The 15,192-nt window shown below is 37.4% G+C and overlaps 1 protein-coding gene and 1 long non-coding RNA gene across 3 annotated transcripts in view; both read left to right on the top strand.

Moving 5' to 3' along the window:
* LOC149710050 (BMP and activin membrane-bound inhibitor homolog) overlaps window positions 1-15,192 on the top strand; it is a 68,754-nt gene that overhangs the window by 36,137 nt on the left and 17,425 nt on the right. The gene's annotated exons all lie outside the window — the stretch shown is intronic.
* Window positions 10,006-13,190, top strand: LOC149710056 (uncharacterized). The gene is made up of 2 exons (XR_016376466.1): window positions 10,006-10,606; window positions 11,474-13,190. It is a non-coding gene; the product is annotated as an uncharacterized LOC149710056 (long non-coding RNA).

The following is a 15,192-nucleotide window of genomic DNA, read 5'->3' on the forward strand; positions in this document are numbered from 1 at the left end:
AGTTTTTGGGAGACCTTTTTGTTTGTAATTTTGAGTTTCATCTGGTTGCGAGAGAGAGAGAGTTCCAGGCTCTGATGGGATGGCAGCAGGGGTAGCATAGCGGTTTGACGTCTTTGACATTGGACACGAGGCCCTGACTCTCGTAAAATAACCTTAGTTTTTAAGTTACTTCGGAATACGGGTTTCTTCCCTTCCACTGTTTGTGTAGCGCGCAAAGCAAATGTTTTTTTATTCCCAATAGTTTTGGTTCGTGGTTTTTTTCTTTAAGAGATACACATCTCTTAAATTTTCATCGCTAAGGCATTATCCTAAATTTAGGGAGTTTTATCGAAAAATTTTGCGGTTTTCTTTTAGGGATATTTAGTTGGATTAAGGTATGAGGTCATGATTTTTATATAGGGGAAATTTTTCTCAAATGGATTTTTATACATATATTTCTTCAGTTGTATCATAAGTTTATAAGATATGTTCCATGAGTTTGTCACTGGTTACAAACTGGAGTTTGTCATGAAGTGAATGAGGTAGGTCATAGATTCGAGGTAAAGCGAAGTACGCCTGGTGAGGCGCTGCTGTCAAAGGCTTAGTAATGCAGACTAAATAGGACCTAGATGGAAGTCCTGCAAAATTAACCACCGAGTGTAGGACTTCAATTCTCGCTTCCGTCGTTCTGCTAGAACTAGTTATCTCGAGCTGTAAGTCTCTAGCATTGCATTACGAAGTATAGGTATTGTCATACTTATTTTTTTACATATCTTATAAACTTATGATTCAAATCATTCCTGAATCTTTAGCCTGAAATTACTAGTTAGTGACAAAAATTATTGCCGACGAATCGCAAATATTTAAGAACTGATTTTAGCTAATCATAATCCCTTGATTTTTTACTACGCCACGTGTTGTACAACGTTACCATAACGTTTATTTAAAATGGGATCAAAGTTTCCTGTTCTTAAATATCTATTTTTCTGAGATAAAACTAAAAGCTTTTTCAAGAAAAAAAGAAAATGAAAAAAGAGAAACGAGGACTTTCGTGGGAATTTTGTTTTTCAAACAATTTTTCGTCTAATCTTACTTCGTCTTTTTCATATCTTATCTACTACCATATATTTTTCCCATTCAATGGCACTCACTAGTACTACTAAGCGTGCTTATAGCTTAGGAGGGGGTCATAGATGATGGAAGAGCATACGTGAGATTTCTATGAGGACCAACCCGACGCAGTAATTACCTTGTCCAAACTCAACTGTATCGTAAAATACTATCTCTCAAAAATATTTCCCAAAAGAAACCTTTCTTTATTTTTTTTTTAGTGTAATTGCTGTTGTATCTTGCATTTTTCAACATGAAAATTCACTTAGCTTACAACTGGAAACAGCCATAAACCTTTTTTGACCAAAGAGAGATAGAAAAAAATGCATTCCCGGGTTTCGGCACCATTTTCTGAACTTCAAACTGATTCGTAGTTTTCAGGCTAAAATGGAGGATTGCTACCATTTACACAAGGAGGCGAGGCTTCGTAGTACTGCGCTTTCAACGCCAAGTAGCTTGGCCTCCTGGTGTAAATTGTATCAATACTCCATTCTAGTCTGAAAACTATGTGTTTAAACTATCGACTTATCAACTTATCGTCTTACTAGGGCTTAAAACTAGATACAATGATATTTGAAAACGCTTAAAAATATATAACCCACGTCTTAAGCTTTAGTAAAGACTTAAATTGAAATAATTCTTTGAGAAAATGTTACAATCGGGTTTAAGATCTTAAATTGTTATCTCTTATAACTGTGTATTTATGGAACGTTCAAGTTGAAACTTGCAGGTAAAAATCACCCCCTGTATCTTTTCAAGAGAATGACCCTGGGAGGTTGGGTTGGGAGTTGAGTATTTGTTTGAGGATGGACAACTGGGTGGATTTTTAGGGTGGCGTTCTCGTGGGTTCTTCTAGGCCTTGTTTGTTTAGCCATGAACCCCCGTTGTATGGATGGTAGGAACTCTATTGGTTTTATTACTTTTCTTGCTGGGGGAATTTGTGTCCGCTTTCTTGGGGACTAGTCTATAAATAGAAGTAGGGACACGCCTCCCCTCTCACCCCCCCACTTCCCATAGGTCATACCACCCATGTTGAAAGGCTTTTTCTTTCTTTTCTTCTTTTTTGAATGTATTCAAGCATAATTCTGCTATTCTGGATTTTGTTGTCAGAACGAATCGGCTACATTATTATCCCCATAGTATGCGGTATTTATTAAGATATTTCCTATGGAATCTAGGCTCAGTTTACAGAGGATTTTGAAAAATTTAAACATAACCTTTAACCCAATTTCAGTTACTTAGCTTTCTTACAAATAGTTTTTTATAATTTGAAAGATTTTAATTAAAAATTTAACAGTCTAAATTCGATAAATTTCAATTGTACGTGTAGAATTTAACTCTAAACGGTATTTTTCTCTACTATTTCATCTATTTGGTTCAAAAATATTCGACTTTTTGGGTATTTTGTTTATTATTTTCAAATAGAGTTATTAAATTCGAGTTGACCCTTAATTAATAAAAGCATTGTCTCTTCAGTTAATTACTTATATTTAAGGTGTCATCCAAAAAACACTACAATCATAATTTGTAAACCAGTGACCCGGGACTTCAAAATGTCATTTGCGACTCAAAATCTTCCACCCTTGTTATTAATTTTAGGTTCTATCAGGGATAGATTTAATTTTAGAAGTAGTAACGGAGAACGGTTAGTATTTACTTCAGTCCGACTCATAGCCCAGTATAGAGCCCCTCCCTCCAACACGTAACGAAAAGTTTAAATTATCTTATTGGCTCACTTAAACTACGTTTTGATGACGTGGCTGACGTAGACGGCGAAAATACTTAATTCCTTTTTACCTCTGTCGCTATGACCCGCCTCTTCTTTCATACCCCAGCGTCTCGTGGAAGGGGGTCCGGGACTTTGACGGACGCGCGCCCACATTACTTACTCTGTTCTCCATCCATTCCTACTTCTAAAATTAAATCTATCCCTGGTCCTTGTTACATTTGAATATAAATGTAGAGGCACGGAACGGTTTGGTTTTATCTATATTTAAAATCGAAATCTGCGTTGTTTGAAAAACGCTTGTACCACATTACAATATCGCTCCTTTTTGAAGCCGCAACATCGTTGAGTTGTTAATTAAAAGAAAGACGTTAAAGTTTTCAAAAGATTCCACATCTGTTCCCGGTTTAAGGCATCAAATTCGAATTTAACAGTGGAATGAAGCCAAAGTTGTTTGAAGGAAAACAGAGGCCTACTTAAAACGCTAGCCTTTAGCCTTAAACCGTATTAACCAAGTTAACGCGAATAAGTCTTATCGTTCATTCGCCATCTCGCGTGTGTGGCTCAGCACTCAGCGGATGTTGGCCTAAAAACTCCTATACCGTAAATTGAAATCTTTTCAAAGATGAAATAGTTCCTCTAGTTTAAACTGAGATCCCATTCTTTTCAAATCTTATTTAAAATCTAACCGTCCCCCGCCTTTGACTATGGTATGAATTGCTATTGAAATTCAGGCCAAGAAAAGTCACGCGCTAAACGTTACTCCATCCCGAGTTTGCTCTGTAATGGAATATGTAGTTGATGAAATCTTTATGGACTATTAAAGATAATCAGGGCTGCCTTTGACTTTAAAGCAAATTGAAGATGAAAACTCAGCGCGGAACTTTTGAAACTTCTTGACGACGAAGTTGGGGCCCCCTAGTGGATGAAAGTAAGGACTAAAAGTTGAAAATTTCAGATCAGTAGCTGAGATATCAGTTTATGGGAGAAAAGAAAAAATAAACTTGGGAAATTTTTACGTGTATCTCAGGCGCAGAATTCAGCGTGTTTGAAGCTAGTTAGGACTATGGGAAATGTATGTACGCACTCCTCCGAGGGGACAATCACTTGTGAAATCAGGGGTTTAATCTAAAGGGATAGTAGTCAAAGTTTAATTTCGACTACAGCTAAATAATTTAAGGGATCATCCCTAAAACACTATAATCTTAACTCGATTTTAAACAGTGTCCCTTTTGGCAAACAAAATGGAGATAGAAGTTACACTTTCGACTCAAAATTGATTTCCCAAAGAACATCCCCCTTAATTTGTGGCAAACTTATCAGAAATAGACTAGTGGTGGTAGAGAGGGGCCTAGACTGTGTATCCCTCCAACTGAGCCCAGTAGGGGTTTGACACTGAGCTAAGAGATAGAAGGGTAACACGTTTGCATACGTAGTACTGCCATTACACTATACCCTGGCTGTACCTTTGCCTAAAACATTTTCAATCCATGAACAATTTTTGTGCTACCATCCCTAGCAATACGGCCATGCACGTTGAAGTTAGAAGTTAAGGGAGATATTAGAGAGTTTAAGCATCCCCTAAACGCGTACGTGTAGCTACCTTCCACAGTGCATTAGACCAATGCATTGTCAAAGGTGGCTACACGTACGCGTATAGGGGATGCTTAAACTCTCTATTTACTAAAAAAGAAGAAATTTTTATCTGTGGTTCGAACTCCCAATATTTCAGAACACAGAATGAAGACTCAAAGTGGGACACAAAGTTTTTTGGGTAAAAGAAGTTTCTTTCGAGCTATAGCCAGATTGGGCGATTACAATCAATGGGGACTCTAGCAGTCTTCCTGAGATAAGAGAATAGACAGTTGTACCCTTAGAAAGGTTGATGTATTTATCTTTTAAAAAGTTGATATCTACGAGAAGATCTACTCCTTTTAAGATTGCAAAGCTTCGTCCTTAATGTAGCTGGCGCCCTTGATCTTAGAGAGAGGAGAAAAAGTTGTTCACGCGGCGACGACCAGCGCCGATCTGCCGGCCGGGACCCCCCGACCGACCAAAGTCTCTCCTTTAAAACTCTTTTAGTCGGGGAAGAGCGGAGCTTCGGAGCCACGCTGACGAGCTCTCCTCTCAGGGGCCATCCGCCATACAGCTTTTTAAAGCCTTTAGTTTAGCCAAGTGGCGACGAGACGCCGCGTGGTCTGAAGATTGAAGCCCCAACACTGCCACTTCATCCCAAGCGCGCTACTCCCCCCCCACCCCAAACAATATCATACTATACTATCATAGATGAGATAGTTAATAGCGGGGATAGATTTAATTTTAGAAGTAGGAATGGAGTATTTACGGTTAGTATTTACTTCAGTTATTCCGACTCATGGACCACCCAGTATAGAGCCCTCCCTCCAACACGTAACGAAAAGTATAAATTATCTTATTGGCTCACTTAAACTACGTTTTGTTGACGTTGCTGACGGGGACGGCGAAAAATACGTAATTCCTTTTTACCTCTGTCGCTATGACCCGTCTCTTCTTTCATACCCCCCCCCCCCCGTCCCGGGGAAAGGAGGTCTGGGACTTTGACGCGCGCCCACATTACTTACTCTGTTCTCCATTCCTACTTCTAAAATTAAATCTATCCCTGTTAATATTGCTAGTTGATTCTTAAAACTCAAGAATTTAGGGGTCATTAAGAGGTCAATTTGACCAATCGCTGGGCTCCTCAAGGTTTTGCAACGTTTCTAATATACATCGTGCACAAATACGGTATGGTATGACCGGAAGTACAGTAGGGGTTCTATGGAAATATGATAGAACATTTTCCACTCAAAATGGTCCATACAACCACTGTAGTTCTTCCTCACAACTAGCCCACCTTATTCAATAATCACGTGACATTTTAAGAGCGGAAGTTGAAAAGAAAAAGCATATAACGAATATGAATATGCTCGAAAAGCATTTTTCTCATTTAAAGCGCGCCACATTTTAAAAATAAAAATTCAAAATAACCAAGGCTTAACAATTTAAAAAAAATTGTAATGCTAGCCACGTTGCATTTTCCTTAACTATCTCAACTTCTACGCTACCCATGTCCCCTTGTTTTTTGGAGGGAGAAGATTTTAGGAAGGGTCCCGGACTCTCGCCTTGACTTATCTCGTCCATCCGTCAGGGGTATCCTGCCCCCCAAGTATATAGCTTGCCTTAAAGGATGCCTTTTACATTACACGACGATACTAGTCTTTTAGCGTCACTCCGGAAAGATACCCCTTTCGTTTGACCCCGCTCTAAATAGAGAACTTTTACCCCAAAAAGGGGCTTTCGAACTTCCGAGAGCTTATTTTTCATAAATGTAGATTTTTTGCCTGATTATAGATTAGATAGATAAGAGGGGGGGGTAAAAGGAGGGGGAAGGGAGGGTTGTGTGGCGTCGAGGCGACCCAGCTTACTGATGTCGATGTCTCGACCTATGGGCACCGAAAAGTCTTGCCTTCTTTTTTCTTATTTTTTACTATTTTACTGGCTTTTGGACAACTGTTTTCAAGCGTTATTTAATGAGGGGTTTACGCCCCCGCTCCGCTTTTCTATCTATTGGCCGCGAGCCAATGGACGACATTGTTGTTTTCAAAGTAATTTAAAATTAACTAACTTTGTCTTTAATTTTTTTTGTTGGAAAAGAAGTGTTTTAATTGTTGTTAGATTGCGGTGATAAAACTGAGTTGTATAGTGATAGTGAAAACTTTTATTTGGAATTGGCAAAATTGATTGGTTTGGTTTTGAAATGAGGATTGGTTGACATGGGTCCAGGAAAGTCTGGAATAGTCAGAGAAAAGTTTCAGGGAATTTTATTTTGAGTCCTGATAAATGTTTTAAAAACATAACCTGAAAAAATGTTCTGTTAACATCCACAATAGTTTTTCACATGAAATAGTCAGGGAAACTTTGGAAAAGTCGTTCATTAGTCAGGAAAACCCTGGAAAAGTCGTTCATTAGTCAGGGGAAACCCTGGAAAAGTCGTTCATTAGTCAGGGAAACTTTGGAAAAGTCGTTCATTAGTCAGGGAAACTTTGGAAAAGTCGTTCATTAGTCAGGGAAACTTTGGAAAAGTCGTTCATTAGTCAGGAAAACTTTGGAAAAGTCGTTCATTAGTCAGGGAAACTCTGGAAAAGTCGTTCATTAGTCAGGGAAACTTTGGAAAAGTCGTTCATTAGTCAGGGAAACTTTGGAAAAGTCGTTCATTAGTCAGGGAAACTTTGGAAAAGTCGATCATTAGACAGGGAAACTTTGGAAAAGTCGATCATTAGACAGGGAAACTTTGGAAAAGTCGATCATTAGACAGGGAAAACCTTGAAAAGTCCTGGAAAAGTCGTTCATTAGTCAGTGAAAACCTGGAAAAAATCAGGGAATTTGAATCTGAAAATTTCGTGACAACCCTGTCCAGTGTGAACACGACTCAAGAAAAGGCGCGAAATGATTGAGAAATTACGGCTACGGAAAACGTTTGAGGTTAAATTCAATTCGAGCTACAACCCATATTTAACTCTAATCCAAATTTCAGCTTCGTCGCGGTGACTATCCCTTGAAGATAAAAATTAAATACAGTCTGTTTTATGTCTTCGGTCTCCAGATGAAAACAAAAAAAATCTATTCGTTTTTGACATATATAAGTTGTTTAAGATAAAGATGCGCTTTGCTGACATTAACTTCATATAGATAGTTTCACTCACTCTACAGTACTTGCTTGCATTCTGGGGTTTGAACCATAATGCACGGTCCTCGCCACAGACTCATCTTTGAACCAACCAACGTTGGCACTTGGTTCCGTCGAGTGCGTGTCGTCTGATCCAGATGTTTCGGGCTTTTGAGTTGAGGACTCGCCTCATCTTTCTGTCCTACCAAAGTCCTCTAATAGCCTCTCGAGACAGTTTTAGCTTCCGCTATCTTAACTTCTCCTAAACCCAAAATAGACTAAACCGAAACAAACAAATATTAAAGTTTATACGCGATGAAAACTGTTTATACGGAGACTGAAGTTTATTTGTTATTGCTGTCTTTAATAATCTATTTGCTTGTCAGTCTTCATACCGTTAACCAATGTTTGTATTTTAGTAAATGTCGAAAACTAATTACGTTACTTGAAAAATAGTTAAAAGTTGTTTTTTTTTAGTAAAATTAATCTGCTTATTACGAAATGATAGTACTGTTGGCATAAGTTTATAAGATATGTTCCATATAAGTATGACACTTTCTATACATAGTTTACAGGCGTGGAGGATTCATACCATTTGCACATGGAGACCTGGCAACTTAGAGTGTAAAATAGCAGACGATTTTACACTCTAAGTCGCTTGGTCTCCTGGTGTTAATGGTAGGAATCCTCTACGCCTGTAAACTATGTATGCTTTGTAATGCTAGACTTTCAGCTCGAGATAGTTCGCGAGAACGACGGAAGCGAGTATTGAAGTCCTACACTCGGATGGTTAGTTTTGCAGAACTTCTATTTAGGTCCTATTTAGTCTGCATTACTAAGCCTTTGACAGCAGCGCCTCACCAGGCGTCTTCGCTTTACCTCGAATCTATGACCTACCTCACTCACTTCATGACAAGCTCCAGTTTGTAACCAGAGATTAACAAACTTATGGTAGGAACATATCTTATGAACTTATGCTGTTAGATTAAGTAGTCTGTTTAAATTTAAACGGTTGTTTATTATTTTGGTAAACATAAACTTATGTAGTGTTTACTGATAAAATGTGCAGAGCGCCCTTAAAAAATGTTCATTGGTGCAGCCAGGAATACATATAGCTACTGGGAATCATCTACGTAACGTAGACTTGTCAACAGCCTTTATTATTATTTTAGTGTTAGTGAGAAAATTTGTATTGCTTTGGTTTAATTTCGGTATTAATACACTTCGGCCTAAATCTAAAAGATATACTCAGTTACTCACCCAAACTTGGGTAAAAGACTAAAAGCGCGGCGCGTTAAGGGCCCCTTGAAAATTTCTCTTTAAAGCCCTAAAACCAAAATGGGTAAACCGCAAAGCTGTTTCTGTGACACTTGGAACGATTTACGCAAACTGTTATACCGCCTATTTTTCAGTCATTTCGATTCCTCTTTAAGATAAAACATTTAAGAGAAATACTACTTCAAACCGAAGTTGTTTATGTTCAAAACACAAACGAAATATACGAAGATGACCAAGAACTGCTGACATAAATCTGTCTTCATGAGTTACCACGTCCCTTCAAATTTTGGACGTTATTAAGAGATTATAATAGATTATCGTTATTTTAAATGGTAATTTGTAGTAGATTATCGTAATTATAAAGGGTAATTTATAATGGGTTATCGTTATTTTTAATGGTAATTTGTAGTAGATTATCGTAATTATAAAGGGTAATTTATAATGGGTTATCGTTATTTTTAATGGTAATTTGTAGTAGATTATCGTAATTATTAATGGTAATTTATAATGGGTTATCGTAATTTTTAAGGGTAATTTATAACAGAATATCGTAATTTTTAAGGGTAATTTATAACAGAATATCGTAATTTTTAAGGGTAATTATAACAGAATATCGTAATTTTTAAGGGTAATTATAACAGAATATCGTAATTTTTAATGGATTACCGTTATTTTAAGGGTAATTTGCAATATATTACTGTAATTTTTAATTAGATTAGTGGTAAAATATATATGGGTAAATTACCGTGATACAATTATGATATGATGATATAAATCAGCAATATATTTAGTAAATTACTCATCACATCATCTAACTTCGCATGAAACGTGCTTTTCAACTAAAACAGATTTAATATAAAATGTGATTAATTGAATATCCTTGGCTTGAGGCTTAACGTTAAAAGGAATAGAGGACTAGCATTGTTGGTAGGCCACAAATGAAATTATTTGGCGTCACTGAGATAGCTTTGTTTTGGCATTGTTTTGAGTAGACAATTGTCCGCCCCTCCCTAACCCCTCGGCGTGTCCTCGTGTCTTCTACAATTCCTCTCCCTCTCTCTCCCGACATGGATATATAAATCAGAAAATGTTATATGGTGGCCTGGCCTGCCCTTCCTTGATCTTTTAGTTTCTAACAACCAGTAAAAAGCAAGCTTCGGATACGCCAAGGGGATTAACAAGGGGCGAGGGGGGGGGAAGGATGAAAGGAGGGGGGGGTTATAAGCGCCTGAAAGTTTGGCTTCTCGGTATGGCGACATGGCGCCAGTCGGATGACGAGCCCTTTGAAATTAAAGGCATAGTTCACATTGCAAAATTAATATTCTTTAAATTTTATTTATGAAGGGTGTTTCTCGCATATATATAGAGGAAACTCAGATAAATTAATTCGTAAATTTAATTCATTTTATAACGTGTTAAAGGGAGTATGAAGTTGAACAGATCCCTTTCTAACCTTCAGTGAAGTATTCTGACCAATACTTTTCAAGGTCCATTCAGATTAGAATAAGATCTTCTATTCCCGTCGGTCGTCTTGGTTGGTACGTTTATTTCCGTATGCAGACGCGATAGCAGACGACTTAAAACGAGTCGCGTGTATGGTGTGATTTTTGAATCAAGACTTAATTAACTAATCATTCAACAAAATGATAAACAACTCGCCAAGAATCCTTAAACTTTTCATAAATATCGTCTGCCTAAAGCGTATTAGCTCACTCGATCACGCGTTAGTAAGGCATGATTGAGTGAGCTATGGCTAAAGAAAAGGCGCTAATGAAGTGGTGCCATCTCGACACTGCAAGACGCATTAACAGTTTAATTTAGCGAGCAAGGTACTAAGGTTTCCCACAGTTCAGTTCAAACAGTTCAGTTTTCGGTTCAGTTCAGTTATTTTCGGTTTCAGTTTAGGCCCTAAACTGATTTGATTGCTTCAGTTCAGTTTCAGTTTGCAAATCTCCAAACTGATCAGTTTTCAGTTCGGTTCGGTTTATTACTTAAACTGAACTGATGAAAACTGAACTGAAGAGATAGTTAAGTACTCTTTCGATCTATCGCGAGAAACGATATCAATACGTTCCCACAAACATTAGTAGAACAATAGAAAACTGGCATCGTTTAGTATTGCATGCTGGATGATATTTTGGGGGATGTGCCACGTAAAGATACCTAATTAGTGTCGCGTATATTTCATCATTTATGTAGCGTATATTTAATTATGCATAGAAATAAGCTATTAATTTAAGTCCCGTGATTAGCTGGGACCCTCTGCAGAGAGACACAGGCTAAAAGAATACCAAAAATTAGTAACTAAAAAGAGTATCATAATTAGTTAATTAGTCAAAGTTAAATTGTTCAATGTTAATAATTAGTAGTTAGTGAAATGAACATGACTTTTTAGGGGTGGAACTTCACGATTCCAAAATACTTAGTAGTAGTAGAAAATGTTAGCGGTTAATAGTTACAATCTGGGTATTTTCGGCCTCTGACACCGAATTTTTCTTCTTGATAACCTCTGAAGGGGTTTTCGGTTCAGTTCAGTTATAACTGAAAACTGAACTGATCAGTTCGGTTTCCTGGCTGAACCGAACTGATAATTTCAGTTCAGTTTCAGTTCTTGAAAATCTTAACTGAAAAGTTTCAGTTCAGTTTCAGTTTTAGTCCAAAACCGATTTGAACCGAACTGTGGGAAACCTTACAAGGTACTTCATCGACGTGGTCAACGTATCTAGTCTAAATTGGTTTGACCATGGGGTGTAATTGATCGCTAATTGATACTAAATAGGAGTACCTTTAATGTTTGATGAGTATTTAAACACGTTAGAGAATTTATTTAATTGGTGCCAAATGGCTGCGTTATATTGTTCAAGGTTGATACTCTCTTTAAAAGGCGGATATTGCAATGCAATTTTAGGGAACTATACCATAAGTTTATGTTCTATAAGTGTGAATCTTTCTGGAGACCATTAGGTTAAATAGTTTGCAGTTGAAAGCTTTTAAGAACGCTGTACCATAAGTTTATGTTCTGTAAGTGTGAATCTTACTGAAGACCATTACATGATAGTTTACAGTTGAAAGCTTTAAGAACGTCTCGTGAGGGATAACCTAACCTTTAACCCCCTTGCCACAATCTTTACAACATGCACTTGATGTCAAACTTATGTAAATAAACTTACGATATCCCGTCTAGCCATGTTACTTCCTTAAATTACACCAGTACATTGTTGTTGTTTCGAAAAAACATAAATTGATTAACATCCGTAATATTGTATATGGTCATATCCGGGAATACTTCAGAATCTATTTTAGAAATATAAAGTTTCTAAACGATTCTAGGGTTAAGGGGTTTTTTTTTATTATTTTTTTGTGTTGTAGGAAATGGGGGGCAAAAATGTGTAATCTAAACAGAGCCGGAAAAATATCAGAATATGTCGTCGTAGCGGCTAAAAGTCTCTATCTTGACGACAGAATGTCGCCAATGTATGTACCACCACCACGGATATGCAGGGGGGGCAAAAAACGCGTCCAAACCAAGAGAAGTTTTCTCCTTTTTTCTTTCTTTCTTTCTTTAAAACTTCCTCCGCTATTAAAAGCATTTCTGTTCCATAGAGGATATATAGTAGAGGAGTAGATACTTTAGTCTTTACTTTACAGGGTTCATATATACCTGGAAAACTCAGGGAAATAAATAATAAATAATTGACAAAAAACTCAGGGCAATGAGGGGAATTTGTGAGGTTTGAGTAAGTTTGCTCTGAAGGGGTTGCTTCAAGTGTCAAAAAACCACTCCCATTGTTATTACTCTATATATGGGAAAGACCCTATAAAACTCAGGGAAATATATGGGAGAAAACCTGGAGAACTCAGGGAAATGTATGGGGAAAAAACCTGGAAAACTTATATGGGAAAAAACCTGGAAAACTTCTATGGGAAAAAACTTGGAAAACTCATATGGGAAAAGAATCTGGAAAACTCAGGGAAATATATGGTGGGAAAAACCTGGAAAACTCATGGAAATCGGTTTTTCTAAAGTTTTATGATCCCTGCTAAAGTTTTACTATTCATTTCCGGTTTTTTCCCTTTACAAGACATCATTATTGGTTGAAAAATGTCATCCAATTACTGTATATCCTATATGGAGGCGAGGAGTGATATTTAGACAAAGGCAATTTCCACGTGTCTACCAAGAAACCGAGTGCCACCGGAAGTAGAATTAACTCCAATACAACAACTGTCTACTCCTCTACTGTTCATCCTCTATGTTTCTGTGCTAAGGCCCAAAGAGAAACAAGCACTAACTTCTTTCCCCTTCCTTCCAACCCCCGAGCTCCTTAATAACCAGAAAATACATTTCCTTTAAAAAAGATGATACGCAAAAATTGTTATACTTTGAAATAAAAAAAAAAATATAAATAAATATTAAGAAAAAAAAAAGAAAAAACTTATCGAGGGCGCGTTAGACTTAAGAATGCGTATAAAAAGAAAATGTCTTCGAGATGAATCATTGGATTTGAAGTATACGTCATCCGAGTTAATATGGATGGCTCCATTAATTCTATACTTTGTGTTCTTCTGTAATCATCATCATCATAAGTTCATAAGATATGTTCCATCCATAAGTTTGTCACTGGTAACGGAGCTTGTCATGAAGTGAATGAGGTAGATCATAGATTCGAGGTAAAGCGACATACGCCTGGTGAGTCGCTGCTGTCAAAGGCTTAGTAATACAGACTAAATAGGAGCTAGATGGAAGTCCTGCAAAATTAACCACCGAGTATAGAACTTCAATTCTCGCTTGTCGTCCTGCTAGAACTAGCTCGAGCTGTAAGTCCCTATCTTTACGAAGTGTAGGAAGTGTCATACTTATGGAACATATCTTATGATGGATACATATTCCAAGTTTGACCAAGAACCCATAGAAGAACTGAGAACGTTAAAAAAATTCAGATATTTATTTTTTCACCCACTATTCCCGGTTTTCTCACGGTGACGTTTCAGCTTTAATATTAACTTTGCAGTCTTGAAAAGGCAATTTTTTCATTGTAAAACCAGTTTCATTATATGATTTAGGTGACCTTTTAGACCGCAATATTTTTATGCCTTCTTCAATTGAAAACGAAAAATTAAATTGGCCAATTCAATTGACTCTTGTGGTGGTTTATAAAAAGAATAAAATTGATTTATAGGCGGTTCTTTTCAAGTGTTGAGTGTGTTATGCACTTTTTTTAAATATTATTACCCAAGGCTTCAAATCATTAATTTCCTCTCAATACCGTTTCGTTTTTCAAAAAGCAAAGCCCATTACATACATAGATACATTCTGTTCAATTCAAACATTTGGAAGAAGTAAAAGCTTCCATCAATAAAAATTGTTTCACTCCTAAATTTCAAAACGTGAAAAGCGTATCTTATTTACTTGACAAGCGTATAAACAATCGTGAAAAACCTTTTTAAAATGTTAAGCCCTCCAATTTAAACAAAAACTGGTCACAAAATTTATTTTGTATGTGTAGGACCATAGCCCTGTAATAATCTCCATAAGTATGGAGCTGCTGCATAGGCCTGGTGTGGGTTGGTGGGTATTGTCATGGAGGAAGTAGAGAAAGGAGAGTCAAAGCAGGGAGAAATGAGGTAATGATGATGGGTGACCTGCTGCACTGGAACTCTCCCAATGTACCAAGTTTTACACGCCCCTACCCTTCGGTAGGCGATTGTTAAGTGTTGCCGTGTAGCACCATTGCATTTGTATGAGAACTAGCTTCTATTTTTAAGACAGAGAGGGCGTCCTTTACGATTCCGTACTGTACGACCCTACCTAAACTGAGGATGCTGGGAGGACTTCGGTGCCGTTCCGTAGGTGGAGGGTACAGAGGAAACGTCTGCTACTACTACGAACTTTCTCGTGACGTTGTCTGCTCAGGCCATACAATTTTGACTACTAATGGTGATGTCACGTCCCTGTAGCTTCCCCATCTCAGTACCACTCTATCTGCTCATCATGTTCAGTTTCAGGCAAATCCGCCACTAGGTGACGCCCCTCTATGAGAAATAGGTGCTGGTAGCAAATATTCTTTCAACCCATACTTACGGAGAGTATTATGGGGTTGTGTTAAGTGTTACTCGTGTTGCAATCATCGTTGATTCACTTGAATTAATTTAATATTGTGGCCGCCAAGGCTTAGTACATTAGTAATTATATAATACTAGCCGTTACCCGCGGCGTCGCTCGCGTGTAATAAGAACTTCCATCTAAAATGATATAAAGAATGTGTAGATTTTACTGATGACTAATATTTTTGTAGCACCCTAGGAGCGAAGGCGCTCGGCACAAACCGTCAGCCCGTCGGGATATTTTTTATTACTTTTCACGCGGACATTATTCCATAAAGAAGTGTTTTTAAGTTTTTGGCCGCCATTTAAA

The sequence above is a fragment of the Phalangium opilio genome, unplaced genomic scaffold (genome assembly GCF_054372755.1).
Source record: "Phalangium opilio isolate 3A_F unplaced genomic scaffold, DU_Popi_V2 ptg000011l_1, whole genome shotgun sequence".
Classification (NCBI taxonomy): domain Eukaryota; kingdom Metazoa; phylum Arthropoda; class Arachnida; order Opiliones; family Phalangiidae; genus Phalangium; species Phalangium opilio.